Raw genomic sequence first — 6,091 nt, 5'->3', positions numbered from 1 at the left:
GGAGCTTAAATAAAGCAATGAATAATAATAATAATAATAATAATAATAATAATAATAATAATAATAATAATAATAAACACCACGAAGTAAATTTGTACCTGCAAAGAGGCAGGCTATGGATGGGAAATTAGGGATACTGGTGAAGGGAAAATCAAATTGGTGGTGTGATTGGTGTTTGAAATTTTAATGCTTGAAATGATTGTATTGTGAACAACTTGGTAAATCAGTGTTATAATAAATTAATAACATTCAAAATATAAATTTGGGGGGCCGGAGAGATAGCATGGAGGTAAGGCATTTGCCTTTCATGCAGAAGGACGGTGGTTCGAATCCTAGCATCCCATATGGTCCCCTGAGCCTGCCAGGAGCAATTTCTGAGTGTGAAGCCAGGAGTAACCCGAGTGCTGCTGGGTGTGACCCAAAAACCACGCTACCCAGTGAGAGATCCATACTGCATTGTTCTTGATTCCTGGTGTAACTTAAAGGGAAATTTCACAATATCTGAAGCCCTCCATGTCCTGCAAATGAAGCAGAAGGATGTCCTCAAATTCCTTGCTGCAGGCACTCACTTAGGTGGCACTAACCTGGACTTCCAGGTGGAACAGTACATCTACAAAAGGAAAAGTTATGGCTTCTACATCATAAATTTGAACAGAAATTGGAAAAAGCTTCTGCTGGCAGCTCGTGCTATTTTTGCCATTGAAAACCGAGCTGATGTCAGTGTTATCTCCTCCAGGAATACTGGCCAGAGAGCTGTACTGAAGTTTGCTACTGCCACTGGAGCCACTCGGATCGCTGGCCACTTCATGCCTAGAACTTTCACTAACCAAATCCAGGCGGCTTTCTGGGAGCTGAGACTTTTGGTGGTTACTGATCCCAGGGTTGACCACCAGCCCCTCACAGAGGCTTCTTACGTTAACTTACCTACAATTGCTCGGTGTAACACTGTGCTATGTGGACATTGCCATCCATTGCAACAACAAAGGAGCTCACTCCGTGGGTCTCATGTGGTGGATCTGGCCCAGGAAGTTCTGCGAATGAGAGGCACCATCTGCCGTGAATACCCATGGGAAGTCGTGCCTGCTCTCCTGGCAGGCTCGGGGGACCATATGGGATGCCGGTATTCAAACCTCCGTCCTTCTGCATGCAAGGCAAACACCCTACCTCCATGCTATCTCTCCGATCCATGATCTCTACTTCTATAGAGATCCGAGGAGACTGAAAAGGAAGAGCAAGCTACTGGTGAGAAGGCTGTGAGAAGGATGAATGGACTGCTCCAGCTCCTGAATTAACAGCTACTCAGCCTGAAGTTGCAGACTGGTCTGAAGGAGTGCAAGTGCCCTCTCTGCCGATTCAGCAGTTCCCCACCCAAGATTGGAGTGTTCAGCTTGCTACAGAAGACTGGTCTGCAGCTGCCACTGATCAGGTCACTGAATGGTCTTAAGCTATTCTTTCTAGACTGAAATAGGAATGGAAACCAGGCTGATGGAAAATAAATGAATTTCTAAAAATAGAAAAATAACCTTATTGACAATGAAAAGTGAATCTGTTGTTCTTCACTGCAAACCCTCTATTTCCTCTATTTTGCTGTGTAAAGGTGCCTTTGCTATCCTCCAGTTTCCATCTCTAAAGTAGAAAACAGACTGTCTTACAGTGAACCCTAGCTTCTCTCCTGGAGGCAGTGGAACTTGGGGTAGAACCTACTTTGCTCTGGTTTGAAATAAGAGTTGTTTTATTCCCCCATTGCTTGCAAACTGGATAGCCAAGCCAGCTATCTATCTTTTTATTCTATCTTTTAATTCTATCTTTAAAATTTCTCTACAGCTATTACTCTGCCTTCCCAGGCCTGAAGGCTAATCTTGGTCTTTATTACTTGGTCCTGCCTTTTGCAAGTATCCTAAAATAGCTTCACTGATTCCTGTGATTTCTGCATCTAGGCAATGTACCCAAGCTGTTTCCCAATTTTGCTACCAAATATTCTCCATCACAGATAGCCTAGTCTAGCCCATCTCACAAGCATGCCTGCACAATCCTGTCTCTGCCTGTCCCTTTGTTTTGTTTATGTTGTTCCCCATATCTGAAATGCCTTTTTGATTCTTCTCTGGTTATTCAAATATAGTTCAAGTTCAACTCAGATTCCACCATGAGCTTTCCTCCTACAATTGAAATAATAGGGCCGGAGAGATAGCATGGAGGTAAGGCGTTTGCCTTTCATGCAGAAGGTCATTGGTTCGAATCCCGGCGTCCCATATGGTCCCCCGTGCCTGCCAGGAGCAATTTCTGAGCATGGAGCCAGGAATAAACCCTGAGCACTGCCGGGTGTGACCCAAAAACCACAAAAAAAATAATAATAATAATAATAATTGGGTTTTTATAGTCATTTCATAGCACTGAGAGAATCAAAGAGAAAAGAAAATTTAGCAAGTAAAAAAAAATGAAAACGGGTTAAAATGTTTGTACAGCAGGTAGGGTGTTTATCTTGCACACATCTGACCTAGATTCAATCCCTAGCACCCTATATGGACCCCTGAGCCCCATTAATGAGTGATCCCTGAGTACAGAGCCAGGAGTAAGCTCTGAGCACTGCCAAGTATGGCCCAAAAATAAAAATAAAAGAGTAATACATAATTTTTTTTCTTCTGGTTTTTAGATCACAGCTGGCAGCACTCAAGGATTACTCTGGGCTCTGTGCTCAGAGATTGCTCCTGGAAGGCTCAGGGGACCATATGGGATGCCGGGATTTGAACCACCATCCATACTTGATTGGCTGCATGCAAGGTAAATGCCCTTCTGCTGTGCTATCTTCCAGCCCCAAAAGTGTAATAAATAAATAAATTTAAGTCTTTAGATAATCCCCCTAGATGGTTGATGAATTGAATGAAAACTACAGCTGTCATTCCTTTATTCATTCAACTAAAAAGATACCGTACATTAGGGCCAGAGAAATAGCACAGCGGTAGGACGTTTGCCTAACACGCACCTGATCCAGATTGGACCTGAATTCCAAGCATTTCATATGGTCCCTTGAGCTTGCCTGGAGTGATTTCTGAGCACAGAGACAGAAGTATTCCCTGAGTGTGGTCAGGTGTGACCCCAAAACTAAAACAAACAAAAAATGATGCCGTACATCAAGATACTCTTGATGTTAGAAATATATGTACTATGCTATGCACTAGGGTAGACAATGTGTCAGGGAAAATGAATACCAACTGTACTAGCAACAAAACAAAAACTACTAGTTATAAACTAGCGTGAGCATTGGGAGGGTCACAAGGAGGCCAATCTTTAAGAAGAGTCTTAAGGGCCCAGAGAGATAGCACAGCGGTGTTTGCCTTGCAAGCAGCCGATCCAGAACCAAAGGTGGTTGGTTCGAATCCTGGTGTCCCATATGGTCCCCCCGTGCCTGCCAGGAGCTATTTCTGAGCAAACAGCCAGGAGTAACCCCTGAGCACTACCGGGTGTGACCCAAAAAAAAAAAAAAAAAAGAGTCTTAAAAGGAGGGTCAACAAGCAGGAATACTAGGAGTTAGGCCTGAAGCCACATAGAAGAAGGCAGCTTATTGCTGAGGGGCTCACAACCCTGACAGGGATGTTGGAGTAGGTGAGAGGTTATCAAAGTAAGTTGGCAGCAGCTTGCAGAAAACCTTGCATGCTGTGTTAAAGTCTAAACTTTATCCTGTAGGCTCAGTGGCATCCAGGAGACATTTTTAAGTAGGGAAATTGCAGAAACAGTGGTAAGACGGTCTCGAATGAAAAGCATTGAAGCAAGTAAATAATCAGTAAGAACACCCTTCATGAAGTCAAGATGAACTGCAGACAGAGCAGGGGGAGAGTGTAAATGATACGTGTGCAAAGAAGAAAGGATTATTTCTCACAATTGCAAAAGTGTTATATGCCAAGAACTACAAAAATGTGAATACTAACCTGTGAATAACAGTATCACAATTAGTTGTTTGCTGTTGCTATTGTTGATTTTTTGTTTTGTTTTTTGGTTCACACCTGGTGGTGCTCAGGGGTTACTCCTGGCTCTTTACTCAGAAATTGCTCCTGGCAGGCACAGGGTACCATATGGGATGCTGGAATTTGAACCACCGTTGTCCTGTATGGGCTATGTGCAAGGCAAATGCCTACCACTGTGCTATCTCTCCAGCCCTATTGTTGTTGGTTTTTACTGTTTTATTTTACAACCAAACAAGGTGGTGCTAAGAGCTTACTTACTCTTGGCTCTATGCTCAAGGATTGATCTTAGCAGTGCTCAGGATATGCTGTATTATCTGGGGATGGAACCAGAGTCAACTATGTAAAAGACAACTATGTTTTAGCTATTTTTCTAGTTGTTCTGCAAACAGTTTTTTTTGTTTGTTTGTTTGTTTTGGTTTTTGGGCCACACCCGGCGTTGCTCAGGGGTTACTCCTGGCTGTCTGCTCAGAAATCGCTCCTGGCAGGCACGGGGGACCATATGGGACACCGGGATTTGAACCAACCACCTTTGGTCCTAGATCGGCTGCTTGCAAGGCAAACGCTGCTGTGCTATCTCTCTGGCCCCAGTTTTTCTTTTTTATGTGGTAATTTTATATGGTGTCCCTAAATTTTATACATTGAGCATATATTCTAAATAGTTATTTGTTTATTTTTGCAGTGCTCAGGGCTTTCTCCTGTCATTCAGGGATTGCTCCTGGCAGGCTCAAGGGACCATATGGGGTTACCAGCAATATAACCCAGATTGGCCATAGACAAGGCAAACACCCTATCTATAGTACAACCACTCCAGTCCCATGTACATACTAAATTTTTTTAAAATTAAATCACTGTGAGATACAGGGTTAAAAAGTTGTTGATAGTTGAGTTTCAGTCATACAATGTTTCAACACCCAGCCCTTCACCAGTGTTCATTTCTTGCCAACAATTTTCCCAGTTTCCCTACTGTAATTACCCTCTTTCCCCTAGCCTTCCTCCAAGGCAGACACTTTGACTTCCTTTTTTTCTGGTTTCTATTTCTCTCTTGTTTTCTTTTTAGGCACTTTAATTTGCAATATTGTACTTGAAGGAGTATCCTGCATAATACTTTACTTCCTGTTGGCACCCAGCTCATATCCATAGTGATTATTTCCAACTATCATTGTCATCTCGTCTCTGTCCTAACTGCACTTCCCCCATCATTTCTATTGTCTTTTGATATTATTCTTTTCTCTTTTTTTTAGTTACTTTTTATTTTATTTTATTTGGGGGGGCCACACCCAGTGACGCTCAGGGGTTACTCCTGGCTATGTGCTCAGAAATTGCTCCTGGCTTGGGGGGCCATATGGGACGCCAGGAATCAAACCGTGGTTCATCATGGATCAGCCGCTTGCAAGGCAAATGCCCTACCGCTGCGCTATCGCTCCGGCCCCTTATACTATTTTTATTAAATATCCTGCAGATGTTGGGGCCGGAGAGATAGCATGGAGGTAAGGCATTTGCCTTTCATGCAGAAGGTCATTGGTTCGAATCCTGGCATCCCATATGGTCCCCCAAGCCTGCAGGAGTGATTTCTAAGTGTGGAGCCAGGAGTAACAACTGAGCGCAGCCAAGTGTGACCCAAAAACCAAAAAAAAAAAAAAAAAAAATCCTGCAGATGAGTATAATAATTCAATATATGTCCCTCACCATCTGACTCATTTTACTCAACATGAAACTTTCTATGTCATTCATGTATAAATAAATGTCATAACTTTATTATTCCTAAGAGCTGCATATTATTCCATTGTGTAGATGTATCAAGTTCTTAAGCACAGGGTAGTTTCCAGGTTCTGGCTATTGTGAATAGTACTGTGATGAACATAGAAATGAAGATGCCTTTTCTGCATTACACATGGGTCCCATAGGGTGTACTCCCAGAAGTGGTATTGCTGGTTGTTGGGTTTTTTTGTTTGTTTGTTTGTTTGTTTTCTTTTTTGGGCCACACCTGGAGGTGCTCAGGGGCCACTCCTGGCTCTGCACTCAGAAATCGCTCATGGCTCAGGGACTATATGGGATGCCAGGGATTGAACCTCCATCCATACTGGGTCAGCCTCTGCAAGGCTAATGCCCTACCACCATGCTACCACTCTGTC

General features: G+C 43.1%; 1 pseudogene; it reads left to right on the top strand.

The window, feature by feature from the left end:
* Positions 1 to 503: 503 nt before the first annotated feature.
* On the top strand, positions 504 to 1,444 carry LOC126022661 (40S ribosomal protein SA-like; annotated as a pseudogene).
* The last annotated feature ends 4,647 nt before the right edge of the window (positions 1,445 to 6,091 follow it).

Source organism: Suncus etruscus, chromosome 11 (genome assembly GCF_024139225.1).
Source record: "Suncus etruscus isolate mSunEtr1 chromosome 11, mSunEtr1.pri.cur, whole genome shotgun sequence".
Taxonomy (NCBI): Eukaryota; Metazoa; Chordata; class Mammalia; order Eulipotyphla; family Soricidae; genus Suncus; species Suncus etruscus.
The sequence above is the reverse complement of the archived record's forward strand: the minus strand, read 5'-3'. Positions and strand labels throughout refer to the sequence as shown.